General features: G+C 44.6%; 1 protein-coding gene across 6 annotated transcripts in view; it reads right to left on the bottom strand.

Moving 5' to 3' along the window:
• Positions 1-23,712, bottom strand: part of LOC146857071 (uncharacterized) — a 187,735-nt gene that overhangs the window by 27,146 nt on the left and 136,877 nt on the right. For all 6 annotated transcript variants that reach the window (XM_085646793.1, XM_085646797.1, XM_085646795.1 and 3 more), the window contains one exon: positions 18,933-19,204. The gene's annotated coding sequence lies outside the window, so the exon portion shown is untranslated. The remainder of the gene's footprint in view (positions 1-18,932; positions 19,205-23,712) is intronic.

The raw sequence follows: 23,712 nt of genomic DNA, 5'->3' as shown, positions 1-23,712 counted from the left end.
AGAGGATTTGAGAAGTCAAAATGTGCCCTAATTTTTCTTTCTGCAGCACTAATCATAATTTCTATGGCCAAATGAACCCCCTCATTTTGTTCCTTTGTAAATTAAATGTTTTAAGTGTTACCACTTTATTCCAATCAAGATGGCTTCAGATGTGCCATACTTTTGTCATAAGTAAGACTGTTAGCGCTCTAGTTGTTCGTTAGAACACTCTGGGACATTCTGTCATTGGGCTATACTTGGGCTACATCTGGGTGTTATTTGGGCTACATTTGGGTTCTTTTGTCTCTGGTGGCCATTTTGGGAGACTTATTTGTTATGAAGTTTCCTAATCTCGTTTACTACAGTCTCCTCAGTAGGAAATACTTTCAGTTTTTTACTTTGATTCCATCAAGAAGGCATTCAGATGTGTCACACATTTGCCATACATTCAGAATGTTAGCACTCTAGTTGCTTATTAGATGACTATAGTAAAGCTACTGCCCACCAGGGAAGTCTGCTGCTGGTATTGAAAGTGCATGTTTCAGTCTGCATGTCAGAATTTTTTAATGAAATAGAAGAGGATTTGAGAAGTCACTCAAAATGTGCCCTAATTTTTCTTTCTGCAGCACTAATCATACTTTCTATGGCAAAATGAACCCCCTCATTGTGTTCCTTTTTAAATTAAATGTTTTAAGTGTTACCAGTTTAATCCAATCAAGATTAAATATTTTAAGAGTTACCACTTTATTCCATTCAAGATGGCTTCAGGTGTGCAATACGTTTGTCATAAGTAGGTCTGTTAGCGCTCTAGTTGTTCTTTAGACACTCTGGGAAGCTGCAGTAGAACACAAAGGAATCAACTGACAGTCTCTGCCCTTGTTGGATGTACATGTTTTACTGAGAATGTCCGACTTCATTTTCACATGACTGAGAAAGATAATGTTTATTTACAGAAAATATGCTCTCAGTTTAGCTTATAGATCACTTTCCAAACCTCTGTGGGAAAAGCATGAGAAAATGGTTTTCTCTCAAACATGATTCATGATATCACAGAAAAGGCTTTTTCACATGGTAAAATCACCTTAGAACACACCACAATTCCTAAAATGAGTATGGTACCATCAACAAATGATTTATAATGTAACTAAAGTCTTAAAATCTTCTATTAACTGCAATGCTTTTTAATGAGGTGCTATCATGTATATTGGTCCCAAGATGGCTGCCAACACTTCTTGGATGAAGTGCTGACAGCCAATCAGATCTCACGATGAGATGTGAGGTTAGGCTCCGCCCAGATATATATGTGATTTTGATTTTGATTTTCTCAGGAACTACTGAACAGATTGCCACCATATATGCAAAAGGCACATGCCTGACCTGAGGACTACCTCTTTGCCAAATTTCATGTAATTCTGTTCAGCCGTTCGCAGAGAATTCCAATAGAAGCCCATGTTGACACCAGAACATGGGCTTCTATGGGAATTCTCAAGGGCATATTATCAAGCCTATAATCGCCGCTTTAGTGTTCTAAAGCGGCGATAATGTTAATGCCGTTTCTTGATAATATGCCCCCTAGTTCTTAGGCTCTAGAGCAGCTCTGCTGACCTGGTTCTGTGGCTCTACAACAGCTCTGCTGACATTTTTCTCTCTAAAGCAGCTCTGCTGACCCGGTTGTATGGCTCTAAAGCTGTTCTGCTGACCTGGTTGTCTGGCTCTACAACAGCTCTGCTGACCTGGTTCTCTGGCTCTAAAGCAGCTCTGCTGACCCGGTTCTATGGCTCTAAAGCAGTTCTGCTGACCTGGGTCTCTGGTTCTAGAGCAGCTCTGCTAACCTGCTTCTTAGGCTCTAGAGCAGCTCTGCTGACCTGGTTCTCTGGCTCTACAACGGCTCTGCTGACCTGGTTTCTCTGGCTCTACAGCAGCTTTACTGACCTGATTATCTGCACTCACGATGCATGCACCCGACTTCGCGAAAATATATTTAAAAATAAAATAAGTTTATTATAAGTACAAATATATTATTTTTATGAATATCTTTGATAATCTCTTGCCCTAATATGTATATTAAAGACACATACATATAATTTCGGAACATAACTTTTTTTGCGGAAGTTGCGCACCCAGGGCGCCCCAGCACGTATATGACGTCACGCAGGACCTGCCACCGCGCAAGCATCTCGTACCGTAATGCGCATTTGTCGCGAATGCGCGGGAGCAGGAGTAGCAGACTGGTCGCATACCAATCGCGCACATCACGTAATATTATATGTATATGTTGTAACTGAAAAACACGCAGCCGTCACACACCATACGCGGATCCTTCCCAACTTTTCTAAAATGGCGGCTAGAGTGCACGACTCCGATTTTTTTTTTTTAAAGACAATAATGTAAATATATTAAAACAAAAAATGAAAATAAAAAATGAATCAATGTTTCAGTTTGAATTTTGTTTTAACATTTTTTTGGCAATTTTCAGAAAAATATATAATGTTATTTAATGAATAAAATATTTATAAATACACAGTTAGAAAACTATAGAAAATCAGTACAAAAAAATAGGTATAACTACTATCACAAATCAAAATTAGTATTTAAAATACCTTTGAAATTCACTGAAAAAAAACATAGGTTTCAGAGACGTTATAGTTAGAAATTAGCATTTAAAAAAGCTTTGAAATTCACTGAAAAAACCATAGGTTTCAGAGACGTTATAGTTAGAAATTAGCATTTAAAAAACCTTTGAAATTCACAGAAAAAAACATAGGTTTCAGGGGTGTTATAGTTAGCTGTCTATTTCACTCGTACAAAATCATAGAAATTCCTCTGTTATAGTTGGTTCTGCTAACTATTACTCGCGCGCCCGCAATGCACTGCTGATAATGTCACATATTGCATCATTCATGACATGGTCAGTGACATGTTTTTTTTCAGTGAATCTATATATATATATATATATATATATATATATATATATATATATATATATATATATATATATATATTCACTGAAAAAACCATAGGTTTCACACACGTTATAGTTAGGAATTAGCATTTAAAAAACCTTGCAAATTCACTGAAAAAACCATAGGTTTCACGCAAGTTATAGTTAGCTGTACATTTCACTCATAAAAAACCAATGAAATTCCACGTTATAGTTAGTGCAGGCAGCTATAACTCACGCGACCTCAATCCTCTGCTGATGCTAATACTGTATTTAGACACTTATTTGCCCATGTCTTCTTCCATTAAATTTTAGCTATACATATATTACAAATATTTTTTTTTCATAAAGACACATATGTCATCAGCAGAGGATTGCGGTCGCGTGAGTTATAGTTGCCTGCACTAACTATAACGTGGAATTTCATTGGTTTTTTACGAGTGAAATGTACAGCTAACTATAACTTGTGTGAAACCTATGGTTTTTTCAGTGAATTTGCAAGGTTTTTTAAATGCTAATTCCTAACTATAACTTGTGTGAAACCTATGGTTTTTTCAGTGAATTTGTACGTTTTTTTAAATGCTAAGTTACTTTACGCCGTTCGTGCCGTGCGCGCCCACTTCACGCAGTTCGTTCCGTGCGCGCACAGTGAGCACGCGGTGCGCTTCGCCCACCGCGCGCCCACTTTATGCAGTTAGTGCCGTGCACGCACGGTGGGCACGCGGTGCGCTACGCGCTACGCGCACCGCGTGCCCACGTTATGCTGGATGGGCTATGTACGCACTACGCGCTTCGTGCACCGTCCGCACACGGAGGAGATATTATGCGCTTCGTTGTGAAAGGTTATCTATTAAATTTTCATCAATATTTAATATGCCATGTACAAAAAGTGCCCTACGGGGACCTTTTGCACACGGGGGGGGAATATGTGTGGTTAGTTTTTTTTTAGTTGATTTATTACCGTACGCGTACGGTAAGCGCATTCGGCGTTTAAAAAAAAAAATAATAATAATTTTTGCCCTTGGGGGTCCTTCTGGGACACCCTGACCAAGGCTAGGGGGTCAGGAGCTGTCTAGCCTGCCCCTTTTCATGTTATTCAACTTTGTTTTTCCTCCCCCCCTCAGAGTGCGAGAGAGAAAATGGCGGCTGACACTTCCTGGTTTCGACCGATTCGAATGTTTACTAAGATCTAACAGCCAATCAGAATTGCACTCGCGCACGGCACCGTACGCGTACGGTAAGCTTACGGTGCGCGCTCGGAGCGCGCTTACAGATATATATATTGATTTAAATGCTATTTTCTCAGGAACTACTGAACAGATTTACACCAGACCTACAAAAGGCACTTCCTTGACCTGCGGACTACCTCTCTGCCAAATTACAAGTAATTATGTTCAGCCGTTCGGGCTGTAGCTGTGTCTAAAGGTCCTATGGAAAAATACATGGGGAAAACGCGTTTTGGGACCCCCCTTTTTTCTCAGCCCCCGCGTGACGAATCCCCCCGAGACTTTCAGGGTAGGAGTGGAGCGTAGCGCCCCATTAGTTTTGAAAATTTCGCAAGGATTCGTCGACCGGCGCCAAAGTTATTCCAAATAGAATGTTGCGGTTTTCCTATGGAAACAGGGTCCTAACTATAACTACCTACTGGCGACCGCCAGTAGGTAATATATATATATATATATATATATATATATATATATATATATATATATATATATATATATATATATATATATATATATATATATATATATATATATATATATATATATATATATATATTACCTACTGGCGGTTGCCAGTAGGTAGATATAGTTAGGACCTATTTTCCATAGGAAATCCACAACATTCTATTTGGAATAACGTTGGCGCTGATTGACGAATCGTCGAGAATCTTTTCAAACGTTTGGCCAGCTCCGGTCCGCTCCTATCCTGAAAATTGCACGGGGATTCGTCAAGCAGGGGCCGAGAAAAAAGGGGGGTCCCAAAACGTGTTTTCCCCATGCATTTTCCCATAGGACATTTTGACGCAGCTACAGCCCGAACTGCTGAACGGAATTACACCAAATTTGGCAAAGAGGTAGTCCTCAGTTCAGACTTGTGCCTTTTTATTAAATGGTGTAAATCCGTTCAGTAGTTCCTGAGAAAATTAGAGTTAAAAAGATAGATATATCTATGGCTTCAGAGGATCCGCGCACCCTCCCCGCACCCTCCCCACACCCTGCCGTGCACGAACTGTATTCTAATTTTCTGTCAACACTCCAAATCAGGAAGTGTTGGCAGCCATCTTGTGCCTCGGTAGAAAGAAGGCACAAGAAACGTAAAAAACAAACGCGAAAAACGCGAAAAGGGGGCAGGGTAGAAACAACTTGACCCCCTAGGCCTGCTCAGGGGGTCCCACAAGGACCTCCAGGGCCAAAAAAATCAATTTTTTTAAAACAAAATTGCAGAGATTCGCGCACCCATCGCGAATTTCGGCCGAAAAACAAAAAAAAAGAAGGGGGGCCAAATCCCGGGGGAAGAATTAAAAAAAGAAGTGTGGGGGGGTCCCAATACCCCCCCACACTGCCCTGGGAACCGCCATCCCCGGGGTCGAAGATCGTATTGGCGGGGGGGCTCATGGCCCCCCCCGCAGCCCCGGGGACCACCACTCCCGGGGTTTCTTGAAAATGGGTGGGGGGCTCGCAGCCCCCCAGCCCCGGAGACCGCCACCCCCGAGACTTGAAATAATTTGGGATGGGGGGCTCTCAGGTCCCTCCAGCCCTGGAGACCGCCACCCCCGGGGCAACTTTTCAATGTGGGAGGGGGGCCATGCGGCCCCCCTCCTGGAGCTTTGAATAGGCCCTGGGGACCGCCAACCCCCAGGGCTGGCTCCTGCAGTGTCCCGGGGTGCCCACCCCCGGGACACTGCTGTTTGCATTGACAGGGCGGGAGCCTCGTGGCTCCCGCCCTGTCATTGCAAACTGCTTTGCTTCATTGAAGCAAGAGCAGAGAAACCTGCTCTCGCTTCAATGAAGCAAAGCTGATTGGTTTTCCACATGGGGAGCAGCATGTTAGCTGCTCCCCATGTGGAAAAGCAATGCCGGCTCCCGCAGGATGTGGGGAGCCGGCTGGGACCGTGGGGGGATTGGGTACCCCCCCATGGCCCCCGAAGGAGGCCAGGCCCCAGGGGATGGGGTCCCCGGGGCCTTAAAGTGGCCAGAGGAGGGGGGCTACGCAGCCCCCCTCCATAAATGATTAAACATTTTTGAACAAGGGCCATGCCCCGGGGGATGGGGTCCCCGGGGCAAATTATGGCCTCGGGAGGGGGGCCACTAGACCCCCTTCCCGAATTTTTTTTTTTATAAATAAAATTTGGGGGCAGGCCCTGGGGGATGGGGTCCCCAGGGCTTAAAAAATTGAAAAAGAAGGGGGCTACACAGCCCCCTTCTAAAAAACAAGAAGAAGAAGAAAAAAAGACCGGGATCGGGCCGGAGGCAACGCCCCCTCCTTACACCACTCTGCAAACGTGCCCCCTGGCGCGTTAGCAGAGGGGGAACTAATTCCCCTTGAATACAGGGGGTCCCTGGGGGCCAACTAGCTCACCGGGAACCTCCAGTATGCGCCAGGGGGCTGCGTTGCAGAGATGTGTAATGAGGCCACACCCCTTTTTACACCTCTCTGCAACGCAGCTCCATGGCGCCCACTGGAGGTACCTAGTGGCCTAGTTGGACGCCAGGGGACATTTGAGTTGTCATCAGTGATTTCACTGACCATGTCATGAATGATGTAATATGTGACATCATCAGCAGTGGATTGCTGGCACGCGAGATGTAGATAGTACAACTAACTATATCAGAGGAATTTCAATGGTTTTGTTCGAGTGAAATGTCCAGCTGGCTATAACACCCCTAAAACCTATTTTTTTTCAGTGAATTTCTAAGGTTTTTTAAATGCTAATTCCTAACTATATCAGGCCTAAAACCTATGGTTTTTTCAGTGAATTTCAAAGGTTTTTTTAAATGCTAATTCCTAACTATATCAGGCCTGAAACCTATGTTTTTTTCAGTGAATATATATATATATATGTTCCAAAAATTGTCCAAAAAGACGATGAATCACTCACAGCAGATTACTCCTTACAGGGTTTTTTATTTATTGCCAAAGTGTGAAACTGACGATCCTGCACAGATAATTAAAATTCCTCCTGAGTGGCAGAGAAGCCAATCAACAGCCTTCCAGAATGTCACATTGTCCTCAGGCTCATCCTTTTCATGCCTCCAGTGACATCTCTCAGGTGAGGCTACTTTCCCTTTGCATGCTGGGACATGTAGTGTAAAGGTGCTCATTGATCCCCTCCAGTGGGTGTGCTTATTCTGCCTCTGCTTATTTTATAATGTTTTCAGCCCTCCAGTGGGCCTCTGTGTGGAAAAAATGTCAGTTCCTTACTCAATCTGTTGTTGCCGCCTTGGGGCTGTGAATAGTTCTCTGCCCCTGCGGCTCCACTATTACTTTTAGCGGTGGTGTATTCCTCACGGCGGGACAGCCGTCAAACATGTTCCAAAAATTGACCAAAAAGATGAGGAAGCACTCACAGCAGATTACTCCTTACAAGGTTTTTTATTTATTGCCAACGCGTGAAACTGCCTAATCCGCACAGATAATTAAAATTCCTCCTGACGCGTTTCGGGCCACCTGACCCTTGTTCACAGGCTCTAAGCATAGAAGCCAAACACCAGCCTTCCAGAACGCCACATTGTCCGCATGCTCATCCTTTTCACGCCTCCAGTGGCGTCTCTCAGGTGAGTATACTTTCCCTTTGCACTCTGGGACATGTAGTGTAACGGTGCTCATTGATTCCCTCCAGTGGGTGTGCTTGTTCTACCGCTGCTTATTTTATAAAGTTTTCAAGCCCTCCAGTGGGCCTCCTTGCGGAAAAAAATATCAGTTCCTTACTCAATCTGTTGTTGCCGCCTTGGGGCTGTGAATAGTTCTATGCCCCTGCGGCTCCACTATTACTTTTAGCGGTGGTGCACTCCTCACGGCGGGATAGCCGTCAAACATGTTCCAAAAATTGACCAAAAAGATGAGGAAGCACTCACAGCAGATTACTCCTTACAGGGTTTTTTATTTATTGCCAACGCGTGAAACTGACTAATCCGCACAGATAATTAAAATTCCTCGTGACGCGTTTCAGGCCACCTGGCCCTTGTTCACAGGCTCTGAGCAGAGAAGCCAAACACCAGCCTTCCAGTATCCTACATTGTCCGCATGCTCATCCTTTTCATGCCTCCAGTGACGTCTCTCAGGTGAGTCTACTTTCCCTTTGCACTCTGAGACATATAGTGTAACGGTGCTCATTGATCCCCTCCAGTTGGTGTGCTTGTTATGCCTCTGCTTATTTTATAAAGTTTTCAAGCCCTCCAGTGGGTCTCCATGTGGAGAAAATGTCAGTTCCTTACTCAATCTGTTGTTGCCGCCTTGGGGCTGCGAATAGTTCTATGCCCCTGCGGCTCCACTAATACTTTTAGTGGCGGTGCATTCCTCACAGCGGGACAGCCGTCAAACATGTTCCAAAAATTGTCCAAAAAGAGGAGGAAGCCCTCACAGCAGATTACTCCTTACAGGATTTTTTATGTATTGCCAACGCGTGCAACTGACTAATCCGCACAGATAATTAAAATTCCTCCTGACGCGTTTTGGGCCCCCTGACCCTTGTTCACAGGCTCTGAGCAGAGAAGCCAAACACCAGCCTTCCAGAATGCCACATTGTCCACATGCTCATCCTTTTCACGCCTCCAGTGACGTCTCCCAGGTGAGTATACTTTCCCTTTGCACGCTGGGACATGTAGTGTAACGGTGCTCATTGATCCCCTTTAGTGGGTGTGCTTGTTCTGCCTCTGCTTATTTTATAAAGTTTTCAAGCCCTCCAGTGAGCCTCTGTGCGGAAAAAATGTCAGTTCCTTACTCAATCTTTTGTTGCCGCCTGGGGGCTGCGAAAAGGTCCATGCCCCTGTGGCTCCACTATTACTTTTAGTGGCGGTGCATTCCTCACGGTGGGACAGCCATCAAACATGTTACAAAAATTGTCCAAAAAGACGAGGAAGCACTCACAGCAGATTACTCCTTGCAGGGTTTTTTATTTATTGCCAACGCGTGAAACTGACGATCCTGCACAGATAATTAAAATTCCTCCTGAGTGGCAGAGAAGCCAATCAACAGCCTTCCAGAACGCCACATTGTCCTCAGGCTCATCCTTTTCACACCTCCAGTGACGTCTCTCAGGTGAGGCTACTTTCCCTTCACACGCTGGGACATGTAGTGTAATGGTGCTCATTGATCCCCTCCAGTGGGTGTGCTTATTCTGCCTCTGCTTATTTTATAAAGTTTTCAAGCCCTCCAGTGGGCCTCCATGCGGAAAAAATGTCAGTTCCTTACTCAATCTTCTGTTGCCGCCTTGGGGCTGCGAAAAGTTCTATGCCCCTGCGGCTCCACTATTACTTTTAGTGTGGGTGCATTCCTCACGGTGGGAGAGCCGTCAAAAATGTTCCAAAAATTGTCCAAAAAGACGAGGAAGCACTCACAGCAGATTACTCCTGGCAGGGTTTTTTATTTATTGCCAAAGCGTGAAACTGACGATTCCGCACACATAATTAAAATTCCTCCTGACGCGTTTCGGGCCACCTGGCTCTTGTTCACAGTCTCTCTCTCTCTCTCTCTCTCTCTCTCTCTCTATATATATATATATATATATATATATATATATATATATACATATATATATATATATATATATATATGTGTGTGTGTGTTTAACTTTTAAAATCAGTTTCATTGTTATATTTGTTTAAATAAATAAAATAAATATTAAGGAGCTTAACACAATGAGAGCCTCCATCCGACACCATCTCGGTCTCAGGACCGACCGACCTCCAGTATGCATTTCTGACCTCCTGATTACAATTCGACCGAACACTGTGCCAGGTGCCCCCTAGCTACCCTCTCGACCACCAACCGTAGGTCGCAGAGGCAAGGGAGCCCTGCTAGGGGCCCCCAAAGTTGCTGTCCAACAGCCTTTCCATGCTGGAAAGGCCGGCATGAAAGGCTGTTGGAAACCGACATCTTAATCCTGATGGCAGAAACGCTGTCCATAGAGGATTACGGTGCAGCTCCGATCAGCCATTAGACTCCAAGAGCCAGTCGGATCCGTGTCGGAATGACCGGTTGTTTACGTTCCGACCACCGACATCGTAATCGGGTGTTCCGACCGCAAACTGACAGTTTTGGTCGTAAAGCCTCCGACCACAGTCGGAAAGCTTCCGTCAGGTGCTCGGAGGCTTTCCGACCGACATCGTAATCTGCCCCTTAATATGGTTTCTTTTTATTATATTAATGTTAGTATTTAATATATTTACTATTTAAATTTATATATATTTAAAAACAATATTATTTACAATGATATTAGGGACAACGATATTTTATTTCCGATATTTTTGTATTTAGCTTTATATATATAGGATGACAATATTTTTTGATATCGATATTTATGTCATGATATTTTTGTATCACGATATTTCCAGAGGCGCTATTTTATCAGTGAACACTCTGGAGCTTGTTGTGCTTCTGAAGCTCAGGCAGGAGGTCCGTCAACTGACCATTGGAATCACTGAGGTTAGCCTGGGATGAAGGGAGGAGGTTCAATCTGCCTTCTCACAGAGCAAAGCAGTCATCAAGAAGCAGGGTAGTCCTCTGGTAGAAGCAGGGTACTCCTCTGGTGGCAAGGCAGGCCTTCCTCTGTAATGCCCACAGGTACAAGAGTGTGCTGATGAGTGGCTATGGACATCCAATATGTATACCTAGTGCCAGCCTTTGAAGTGATGGGATTCCCTATACCACCCCCACATCTGGTTCTGGAAAGTTTTTCACTTCCACGGTTGGCTACAAGAAGCTTGGGGTGACAAAAGACAGGGCAGGCCTAGTTTTCTTCCTTTGTGTGTATGTGGGGATGATTGCGCTCGCATTGAGCAAGCTGCTGCTTGAGTAGAAAATCTACTTGAGAAGCAGAAGTAGCAGTGACCTCTGGCATGCCACATGGTGCAGTTCGCCCTGCAATGCTAAAAATCAGTGCAACGTACTGAACTCCATGGAATCTCGCAAGAAACTCCTCAAGTTCCACCCACACCTAACTGCAATCCAACATTGCCATTAAAGAGTATTTTAAATTACAATTCATTTGAATATAACTATATATCTCTATCTGCACCCAGTCTCAAGATATCCTTAGGTCGAGCCTAAGGGCAGCGTGCATGCGCTGCTCACTCTGCGAGGCATGCTGTATTGGAGTATGCACTGGAAGCCCCTCCCACTCTCCACCCATATTTGCCATTGGCTTGTGTCATGTCCTTCGTAAATGCTGGCTTCTGATTCGTAAAAAGGCTGGTTAGTCCCTCCTTGGTACCGCCTTGTCTGCATTTGTTACTTCCCATAACAACTGGACCTTTTACTTGGGTTGTTACACGGTCTGCGTAATAAGTGGGTGAGCATGAGCACTATTTTTTTTTATTGACTAATAGGGACAATGGTGGCTGCTTTTTGTACAGAGCGCTATGCGGCTCTAACTTTAAAAGCAGCTGCCCTCTACACCCACAGCACTCACGGCACAATGGCAAGGGTTTTATTATTACTTTTTAGAAGAAAGCGGCGTCCGCTTCAGGGACACCGCGCATTCTTTCAACTTTTATTTTTATTTTGATAAATGTGCATGCTGAGCACGGTGCCCGCTTCAGGGACACCGCGCTCAGTTTCATTTTTTTTTTTAAACTATAATGTTGAGGTTGGCGCCCACTTCAAGGACACCGCACTTTTTTTCTTTTTTTAACTTTATTGGTGAGCACGGCACCTGCTTCACAGACACTATGTTCTACAATACAATAGATCTTGCTTTTGCTAAAGTTTGACCTATTGGGATTGTAAATGACAATGTCTTTTAATATTATTAAAGGCATTGCCATTTACAAAATCAATAGCTCAAAATCTCGCTATTGCGAGACCTATTTCATTGTATATGCTTGTCTTTTATTGTAATAAGGTAACCCAGTGTTAGACAATGGGAGAGGTAGGTTTTGCAACAGTGAAAAACAACTTTAGGAGTTTTTCACTGCCAGGATATGTAAAACTTAAGTACACATGTCCTACTTTTTCAGTACAATTCTCTCTGCCATATAAACCTTTATGGCTTAACTTAGGGATGACTTGTAAGTATTAAAAGGGAATATTTAGGTGTGGCAAAAGGTTTATTTTGGCAAGTCAAAATGGCAGTTTAAAACTGCATTACAGGCAATAGTGGCATACCTGAGGCATGTTTTAAATGGCTACCTCAGTGGGTGGGTGACACAATGAGTGTTGCAGGCTCACTATTAGAATTTAATTTAAAGGCTTTGGGGGCCTGTAGTACGATTTTTGAGGGACTTGTATGTAAATCAAATGTGCCAATCAGTAAGATGCCAATTGCACCATGTTTTAGAGAGAGAGTAACAGCACTTTACCACTGGTTAGCAAGGAAAATCCTAATGGCAAAGTCCAGGTCCCACAACATACAGTAATGAAGCAAAGAGATTTCAACAAACTAAATAAAGCAGGCTAAGACCCAACAAAAACAGTTTAGTCTGCCAAATTAAACTCCTTCCTAATAAGTTAATAAAATTAAAACACAACATAAATAGTTTAATGGGTCAAAGATAATTTCCACTTCCTAAGGAGCTAATAAAGTAATCAGCTGTTGACTCGATCAGAGCTGAACCTCCTGACCTATAGAATTTCAGTGAAAACAAAAAAAAGTTACTTAATCCTTAAACAGAACAGGAAAATGTGCTTCTACCAAGACTGTTTGTACCCAGAAGGGGAAGTGGCTATTGCTTCACTCTAAAAAAGGATGTTGTCTCTTCACTCCCAATTGATGACATGCCTGCTTTATCTTTGGACCGCTCCTCACCAGTCAGCATTTTTTACTTGCATGGGCTTTCCTCAAGCACTTAAGCAATTATTGGTTGTTTGTAAAGACTGAAGACTAAAGAGTTTTGTATACTACCATGAGGATATTCTGATCAAGTGTAACGTCAATAATTGAATAAAATTGTGTAGTCGTGGGTCAACAAATTATTTCATTACTTGTTGAAAGGATGACAATGAACAACATCATCATCATGATTCCATTTATGTACAGTAATATATATGGCAGGTTAAATGCTAATATAAATTGAATCCAAATACAACTATCCAGTATTACAATACTAGGAGGCCCATTAGGATGTAGGGCGGATCGCCTCCGCCCGCATGGCGGTGGCGATCCGCCCTACATCCTTCCCCACCCGCCACCCATTTACCCCCCATATTAGTATGGCGGGGGTACCTTGGCGGACAGGAAGACCGTCCGCCGCTTTTCCGCCCGGTCGACTTTCGACGAAAAGGGTTTGATATGGTGGCGGTGTCTGCTAGGCACCGCCATCCATATTAGCATGGGTGCGGAAACATGCCTTTCCATGGCGGTGTTGCCACCACGGAAAGGCATGTGGAATTCTCTTCTGGGGGCCCGTTGTAGGGGGTTGGGGGGTGTACAGGGGGGGTACCTATGGTACCCCCCTGTATTGTCATGGACATGGTGGCAGGCACCTTGCGGTGCCTGTCAACTTGTGCATGACAATGCACGCAGTGCATTCCCAGCATTGTGGCGGGCGGTGCTTACAGCCCCGCCCGCCACAATTCTGGGAATGGAGGATGTCACCGCCACGGTGGCATCCTAATCGCCAGTACGGGACCGCCGCACCACTGGCGGCCGGTCCCAGCACCGTTCTGTCCGCCCGCCATCCTACTGGGCCTCTAGGTGAGAGGTGAGTCCTCATTTACACCGGGTAGAGTACTTTATTCCAATATAACAATGCTTTTTAGCAATTGGCTTCAGAATATAACCTTTTATCTGTGTATACTCATTTGATTTCTGTGGAGTCTGTTGTGAAAAACAGAAGATAAGAGCAAAAGCTTTCAGGCATAAGAAGTTCCCTGAAGGAACAAGTATTTTCAAAATAGCAGTTAATAATATAGCTGCAAACTTAATTAAATGAAATAAGCAACAAATCAAAAAACGAATTATATCAAATGTTAGGCGTAGGTCTGTATATCTCAGTATTCAATAGATTTTATTACATCAAGATACAAATGACATAAAGAAAATTAGTTTGATTTGATTTTTCTCTGTACTTTTTGTTCCGCATCTTGGTATCTTTAGTGGTGTACTTCTTTATTTCTTGTAATTGTGTGTTTTGTTAGCCTACTTGTTTATTGTAATTATTTTATTGTAAGTTTGATTATCTGACAAGGGTCCACATATATGTACAATCTGATACTTTGTCCTGAGGATGGACCCATGTACTTTCTGACAACTGGGGATCGAAACATCACTGCAGAAATCACCACAATTATTATAAGGAGGTGCAGATTCCTTTGCTCAAAGTAATATTCTTTGAACTATAAAGAGGACTGTATTATTGGGTGATCCCCGTGGCACCTCAGATTACCATATTTCGACTTGCAAATATTGATCTGAGTGTTACCATGGGATAGCGCCACTTAATTTAATGGTTTGACCCTTATTTTCTTGACGTGATTTGTATCTTGATGTAATAAATTGTATAGAATACTGATATATAGAGAAATATGCCTTTCATTTGATATAATCTATTTTTTGAAATGTTACTTATTTCATGTAATTAAGTTAGCAATGATATTATTTACTGCTGTTTTGAAAATACTCATAGAAATCTTTTTCCTTCAGGGGATTTCTTTGTGTATTCATGCTTATACCCAGTCTCCTGGGTGTTTATAGGTTTGCCGTGGAGTGCTGTGTTTAGACGTTTAGAAAGTTTGCATTTTACTGTCTTTAGCCCATTTGTGTCTGTAACATGTCTTGGGTCACATGACTGGGCTGAGATGATAGTTAGACTTTGTGAATTCCTCCCAGACAGTCACAAAATAGAGGGATTGGGTGTGCCTAAGTTGGCCATCTGCTGACAGGATAGGGAGTTGAACTGAGCTCAGCCCCACTTACACCTGAATTGCCTGTGCTCAGCCTTGACACAAAGGGCATAACAACCCTGTATTGTCACTTCAGCCAGCTTGGCACCATGGTATGGCAGGCAGGAAATTCCATGCACTTAAAACCACTGTTTAGAAGCTTCTCCCAACTTCCAGACTAGGGCACCTGGGTATAACAGTAGGACCTTAGACACCAACTCTTCAGTGCCCTTCTTGACCGGTGGATACCCTGCCAGAAAGAAGGACTACGGGGCTACTACAAGGACTGCCACTCTGCTGGACAGCTGCTCTCAAGGAACTGCTGTTCCCCTGCTCTGTTGACCTGCTGCCCTTTTTCCTATGGAAGAAGAACTGGACCTGCAACTTTATCTTGTACCCAGGACCCCAGAGTGACTCAAAGGGCTAGTCTGCTGGGCACCAGATCTGAGTCTCGGCTACATACAAAGCTCTCCAGTCAGCTTCTGGATCCAGGTCCTAGATCCATGATGTGGCTCACCACTCTTATAATCAAGCTTTTGGGCAATTGGTAAACGCTACCAGACCCGTTTGCAAAAATTCAGCGCAAGCCGCAGCTAGCCCATTTCTTTACACAGGAAGCATCGATTGCTCGTGGAGGACTGCCAACACAAAGCACCAGCCCGCCCGGCCTGCTCCTCGCGCCATGCTGTCCACCGTCCATGGCGCTCTCCACTACCCTCTCCAACACTAGCAGAACTCTTGGCACAAAACTTTAGAAGGTAAAACATCTGTGGATCTAATCTGGGACTGTATCTGACTTGCGCTCTATCGCAGTCGGCCTTAGCTTTTGACTATGACCCAGTCCAGTGCAACCAGATAGCCATGGTTGCTGCTTTCTGCTTTCAGGTGCTATTTTACACTTTTTTCTTTCAAAATTCATAACTTAGGTTCTACTGATTGGATTTTTGTCATTTTAGTCTTGCTTTATTTATGAAATGTACCTGTTTTTCCAACTTGGTTTGGGATACCTTTTGTGTGGTGTCTTGACTCCTTCACTGTTTAAAGTGTTGCACAATACTTTATACATTGACTCTAAGTCAAGCCTGATTGCTCTGTGCCAAGCTACTAGGGGGGTTGAGCACCGTTTAATTTGGGGTTTGCTTGTGCTGTACCCTGACTAGGATTGTGGTTGCAGCTTGACCAGGGCTCAGACCCCAGTCAACCAGAAATCCAGGGCCTCACCAGAACTTTTTTCACCTCCAAAACGTCACTTCTTAAAAATATTCCAGTATGGCAATGTGCCACTGGCATATTTATAGGGCCACGTAAAGCCCCCTCACGTGGCTTTTCATGACCGTATAATTATGTGCCCCTTTTACGCAAAAAACTGCAGGAAAGGGGCGTTCCATGGTTGCTGCTGGGGGTGTTCCAGCAACATCCATGGCTTTTTGACACTGTCCCAGATTTACGAGAAATCATAAGTCTGAGGCAGCTTCAAAAACGTACACTTCCCCAGGGGAGGCGGAAGGAAGGCACAGGGAGGAGAAATATATTTATTTCTCCTTGTTCTTCCTCTTTCAAAAAAACCTCTTGTGATTGTTTTTGTGCAGGAATGTTTCCCGTCCTTCATAAAGATAATCATTCCCACAACGCAGGCACCCTTGCACCATGGTGCAAAGAAGCCTGCATTGGCGCGCGGAACCCATTGTGCTCTGGCGCAGGGGAAAAGGACGGAATTGTGCCATATCTAATAGATACGGCGCATTCCTGCCGTTTTGTTTTGCCTTAGGGCAGTGCAGCAGCAAGGCCTGATGTGCTGCCTTACGTCCAAAAACCCATAATTGAGGCCCCAAAGTGTTTTTTTTATTTTAGGGACGTTCAGGACTCCACTAAAGGAAGGGCGAAGAGATCTTGTGGGGTGTATATTTGAAAACTTTGTTCTAGATACTCTGGACCAAGGCCATGTAGAGACTTGAGGGTGTGCAAAGAGCCTTAAACTGGATGCGTTTACCAATGGTGAGCCATTATAACTGACCCAGCGCATGGGATGCAGAGTTGTGTCTAGAAATGCCCAGCATCAAACTTGCTGCTGCATTTTGATGCATCTGAAGCTTATTCATAAAGCGTCTTTGGATATTAATAAACAATCCATTACAATAACCCAGTTTAGATGTGATAAGGGCAGCAACTACAGTCTTTTGTAGTGTCGGTGGAAAGTAAGGTAGAACCTTTCTAAGACGTTTCGGAATGTAGAAGCATAATGAAGTAATGTGGTTTATCTGGCTTTCAAAAGATTGTTTGGTGTCAAAAGTCACCCCCAAGTTTTTTACCTTAGCGCTTGGGGTTGGAAGAGAACCAAGCTTCTGAGGACACCAATTGGGGGACCCAAAGTAAGGGTTGTTTCCAAACAGCAGGACCTCAGTTTTTGATTAATTTAATTTAAGGCAGTTATCGCCTATCCAGTTGTCTATATCCTGCATGCAGTCATGAAATTTAACTGCAGTGGTATCTGGATTACCAGTTACCAACACAATGATCTGCGTATCGTCGGCATAGGAAACCAAGGCAAAGCCATGATATTTAATCTATGCCACCAGTCGGGTGATTTATAGATTAAAAGGTGTGGGTCTCAAAGAAGGCCATGTGCCATCCAACATAGCAGCGAAAAAAAGATGGTGACACAAAATCTCCTAGGCTCACTGCTTGGACTCGGTCTGTTACAAAAGATGTCAAGAAATCTAAGGCTGTATCCTTGATTCCTACAGAGGCAAGCTTGTTAACAAGGATAGTGTGGTTGACCATATTGAATGCAGCCAAAAGATGCAGTAGGATCAGGGCTGTGTTTCCCCCACCATCTATGGTCTGTCTGATTTCCTCAGTGGTGGTGATTAATGCATGCTTTGTGCTGTGATGTCTATGGAATTCAACATGATCTGGTTAGCATTTATAAAGTTGGTCAACTCTTGATTGACGGCCTTTTCCACTACCTTGCCTAGAAATGGCATACAGGAGATCAGCCTATAGTGTTTGGGGTCACTTGCATCTAAATTGTTTTTTTTCAGAATTGAGAAGACCGAAGCCAACTTTCACTCTCTTGGGAAATACACTGTGCTAAGTGAGTTGTTAAAGATGCATGTGAGGTAGGGAGCTATGATCTCAAGTACCATATGAATAATTCCGGGGGGACATATGTCACAAAGAGATCCTGATTTAACTTGTGTGAGGAGTGTTTGCATCTGATCTACGAACAAGGCAGAGAAGTGAAATAAGGTGTTAATTTTCAATATGCAATATGCAGGGAGCTCACAGATGAGCAGCTGTGGTTAACCGTTGCTACCTCAGTGTGAGGTTTCATACCAGATGTATTCCTCTTGGACCTTATACCCAAAGGAGGACCTGACATTTCTTGGCTTGTTATTGGGCCATAAAACTGACTAGCTGCTGGAAAGGAGTCATATAGAGATTTTACTTTTGCTTGAAAAAAAGATGCCAGTTTATTACAAAACTTTTGGTTGATCATGGGATTTTTTGCTTATGGAAGCTTAGAGGGTTTTTTAACCATTGTAAACAATTCTTTTGATGATTCTTTTGCAGCTTCAATTTTGGCGGTAAAGTGGCAAACGTTTTTGTCTTGGATTAACTTTTCATAAGCTTGAATAGTGGCTTTAAAATTTTCCTTGTCATCTGTTATATAATCTAATCTCCATTTTCTTTCTAATCTCCGATATTGCTGTTTTGAAGTCAGAGACTTTCATTAAACCAGGGCTCAGATGGATTAGATTTACGGTTATGATGACTTTTGAGTGGGGCAACTTGTTTAACGAGGTTTCCAGCCACTGATTGTAATAGTAAATGGCATCATCATACACCTTGTGCAAAACTTACACCTTCAAGAACTTTTCTTGTGCATTTGCATGTGTTGACCTTAATGTTGATGCCATCATTTGTTGCTGTATCAAAAAAGAGCTATATACCATGTTAAACTTACCCAACAACGTACCCCCTTGATGCTGCTGTTGAGCTCTCAACTGCCCATCAAGCCTTGGATAGGCCACCATAAGTATGCGGGCCATTAGGAGGGTCAGGATGGGGTGCACGTACTTCCCATGTTGGGAGGACTTCCCGAGCTGGACTTCAGATGATGTTTTGGTCCAGCGTCGTAGGTCTTCCCACCTCTTGCGACAATGCATGCTGCGCCAATTGTAGACACCCAGGGCCTGCACCTTCTTGGCGATGGTCTTCCCTCTGATGTTTGTTGACCTGTATGGATACAAGAATGGATACAAGATGGATACAAGAAATTAAAGAAACAAAATATGTTTTTTGACCTTTTGTTTGTCTGTATTGACTTGTTTTTATATATTTGATATCATTTTTGGGTTACGAAGGGTGCTTCATACAGAATTGGAGGAGAGTGTGGTGTGGAAGTGTATACATACATTAGTGTGTTGTTGATATAAGATAAATTGTTAAGTAATAGCCAGAAGGTACATTTATTTTTCATACCTGTATTGATGTAACACAGTTTTCGGAAATCAATCTCAAGCATTGATCAAAAGTTGCAACACAATATTTTGTTTTTTCATTCTAATAGAATGTAAAAAAAAAAGCACATTTGTAGTAACCTGTTGAGTACCCTTATCCCTTGTCATGTCCTAAATTTACTAATCCAGCCCAGTCACATCATCTAGGCCATGGGTCATCAACATTTTCTGTAGTGAGCGCTACTTCTGATCAGTGAAAATCATTGTGAACTACTGAAGGCTAAACAACTTGTGTATTGCTACCAGACACTCCAACGCCCAGCTGCATAGACTTCAAGCATAATGTCCATAGTACTAGATACCATGGGGCAGATTTACGACTTCTGGCGCATCTCTGCTAATCAGCAGAGATGCGCCAGAAGAGTTGCGACGCATCTGTCCACCCGTGCGCCACCACTGATGCGCCGCATTTACAATGCGGCGCACCGTGGCGCTCGGATGGGCAGATGCGTGACGCATTCCCCGTCTGAAAGGCGGCGCTTTGCTGGAGTTGCGTCGCAAGCGCGACGCAGCTCCAGCAAGGCTTGGGGGTGCTCTATCCCTAACATGCTGCGTCAATCCTTACGCCTGCTTCCAGCAGGCGCAGGGTTTTGACGCAGCATGGCCTTAAAGTGACTGAGTGACATCTTGTAGATTTCACTCAGCCACTTTTAGGAGGCGTTCCTGCGCCGGAACGCCCCACCCAGCGCCAGAACGCCTACATGTGGCGCAGGGCTTTACAACATGACGCATCTCCCAGATGCGTCACGTTGTAAATACCCCGCAGCATGGCGCTGGCTTTACGCTGCCGCTGCGTCACAAAAGTGACACAACGGCGGCATAAAAGAGGCGCAAGGGGCTTGTAAATCTGCCCCAATCGATTTAACAAAATACTATTACTAAGGGCACTATGAAAGGGCTGCCATATGTGTCGATGAAAGCACGTCTTTGGGGATATATGAAAATGTGTGCATATGAATGGGATATATTTCTACAGGTGGCTAAGAGCCTGTGTTGTATGTGCTTGCTTCACAGGACATACCTTTTGCCATACGTAGCACCGTTACATGTATAACACAAACATACAATCATTTTTCTTAATTGGGAGAAATGCAGACAAATATTCAGCCACAAAATTCATAATATGGGAAATTTCTTTGTACTTTAAATTTCTCTCATTATGTAAAAGCTGGGGTTTTTCCATTATACTTAAGGCACAGTGGCTACTGGGAGTAAGAGGCCATGAATCCACAGAGCCAGAGCAGGGGGAAGATCCTTCTCTCACATTGCAGCCAAGACCTGGAACGGACTACCGGCAGACATCAGACGTGCCCCCTCCCTGAACATCTTCAGAAAAACCCTCAAGACCTGGCTCTTCGGCTAAACAGTTCTGCGGACCCCCCTCCTCCCCCTCAGTGCCTTGGGACCCTCATGGGTGAGTAGCGTGCTTACAATTCCATGATTGATTGATTGATTGGTTTGTAAGTACAAGACTTAGAAATGGGAGAAAATTATAATGAAGTGTTCACTTAATCATGGAGGTAACTTTCCATTTTCATTTTATTTAATTTAAAAGCATTCAGAAACATCATTTATTTTCACTGCTCCAAAATTGAGTTGACAAAGACTTTTATATAAGAGTAAAATACCTCAGTGCTTTGCTTGTTCACCTCTGTGATCCGTCCAGGCTAGACATTCTGACTGAACACTGCTCATTATCAGGTCCTACCATATGCAACCTGAAGACAATTATGCAAAACTAACACAGTCTTACCTTAAATTTAAGAGTAACACATGCGGTGTGGCCAGGCGGTCCAACATGGTGGACGCGCCATAAAGGACCTCCCGTAGCCCTACAGAAATCCGTTGTTTATCCTGCCGCATTTGCCCCTTAAATGTACACCTCTGCCCTGTGCGGGTATTATCCTCACTCCGCTGCCACCCAAAAAAGTATTTTGGAGTCACCCTCCAGGTGGGCGAAGTGGCCCAGAGCGGAGGTGTTGCTGAAGCCTAGAGATCCCTGGCCTCTGCCGAGAGGGTGCACCTGGATGTGTGACACACTGCCGCGAGGACGACTCGGCGTACTGGTGGAGTGGTGGTGCTGCTGTGCGGCATCCATGAGGAGAAGCAGCCGGTGGATGTGACACGTGGATCATTGCACTGGTGACGTGGGTGGCTGGCTTCAGGATCTGGCACCTATATCGGTCCGTGGTGAGGTCGCATCAGTCCGCGCTGCTGAAAGCAGTGAGAGGGGCACCCTGATCGGGAGACCTTGTCCAGGGCCCCTCTGCCAAGAAATAGGCCCTGCTGCGTCATCCGGGCAATGGGCGGTCGGTACAGTGACGCGGGTGCCATTACAGGAGACACCGCCCTTCATCGGGTGCCATTACAGGAGATACCGCCCTTCTCCCTAACATCGGTGGCCATACCGGGTTGCAAGGCGTTGCCTGCATCGGTGCGGGCGTCCGGAATGAATTCCCGGCTGCGACCCTTCCTGATGGGGTCTGCCCGTGGTGAGACTCCCGGCCTGCAAGACCAGAGCTACAGATACAGACAGTGAGCCGTGGCGGGATTGGTGCGGTTGAGGTAGCGGCGAGCGGGCCCCCCCCCTCCATTGCTGCTTTTTGGAGACAGTATTGGTACAGGAGAGCAGACCCGGGCCCCCCCTTAAAATTTGCCATCTGACTGTTTTGGTGGTTGTCTGTGGGGGAGAGGTGCAGCCTTTAGGATACCAAACGTCCCCAGGAACATAACGGTCCAAGTATACGACCAGGGGTGCAGAGGTAGACATTTGAGGAGCGGAACACCCTCTGCTGTGATGGCATGACAGGAGGCAGGTTTGTAACATCAGAATCACCACAACGTCCTACAGGGCCCCCTCATTGACTGTGCCCAGGGTGGCTTGACATTGGAGGCCCGCCACAGAAATTTACTTACTTATTCAATCGAGGACTATCCTTTAATCTGCTCAAGCTGGTCACGGGTGATTGGAGAGGGTAGTAGCTTTGTCCCAAATACTTCATATAAACAAACCACTACCTTGGTCTGGCCTAGCCGCATTGATCTGTGATAGGGATTGCTCCTTTACCAGCATTCACAACATGACTAAGGATAAACTCCCCAGTGCAATGGCAAAGCAAAGCACCATGAACAAATACACAGGCGCTGTTGCCCAGGCACCAAATCCAGGGGATCTGATTTTGATGACATCCATGCCCGACAATGCTGTTATACTAGCAGCCATAACGCAGTCCAGAGACATGTTAGAGGTCAAAATCAGAGCGGTTGGCTCAGATGTCATGTTACTCAGACAGGATCTTCGCAATGCAGTGCAACGAATAACCGAATCAAAAACCAGAATCTCAACAGTGGAAGATACAGTGACCACTCTTCAAAAGAAAGTGTCTACCTTGGAGATACTCATGAAGGGTCTGGCAACACGTGTTGAGGTTGCAGAGGGGCAGGCATGCAGAAATAACCTCTGCTTCGTGGGGTTCCCTGAGGGCTTCCTTGTCAAATGGCTGACTGACTGGCTTCCTTCTGGTGTGCTGTCCTTCGGCTTCAACATCAAGTGTGCTCATCGGGTCCTGCTGCAGAGGCCGCCGCCCGATGCTCCTTCCAGGCCTATCATTGCTAGATCTCTAAACTATAAAGACAGGGATGTTATCCTACAACAAGCCAGGCTTAAAGAGACCCTTAACTACACCTCTTATCCTATTATGATAATTGTGGACTATACAAGGCTAGTTCACAACGCCAACAATCTTTTGTGGAGGCCAAAGCTCGATTGCGGAATTTAAAAATCCAGTATTCCCTGCTGTTCCTGGCCAGATTGCAGGTGTCCTACAAATCGCGGACAAACTTCTTTGATTCACCAGAGGAAGTGTTCAACTGGACAGATGAAATTGTTAAATTTAAGCCAGATACTCCACCCCGAATAGATTTGCTAGAGGCGCTCGGGGTATGGCAGTTATGATTCACCGCAGAGTCCCCTTCATTCATGACAAGACATGGTCTGATCCTCAGGGTAAATAGTACATGGTCGCAGGTACAGTATATGGCGAGCCACTCATTCTGGGTAGTATATACACCCCCCGCCATTAGCATGGAGTTAAATAGAATGCGTTTTGATATTGTGAGCAGAAATCCCGCAGGGTCTGGCAATAGTCGGGGGTGAATGGAATGACGTTGTGTGCCCTCATACTGATAGATGGCGCAGCACAGGGAGGCCAGCAGACACACAGG

Source organism: Triturus cristatus, chromosome 3_2, assembly GCF_964204655.1.
Source record: "Triturus cristatus chromosome 3_2, aTriCri1.1, whole genome shotgun sequence".
Classification (NCBI taxonomy): Eukaryota; Metazoa; Chordata; class Amphibia; order Caudata; family Salamandridae; genus Triturus; species Triturus cristatus.
This window is presented reverse-complemented; position numbering and strand designations above follow the sequence as displayed.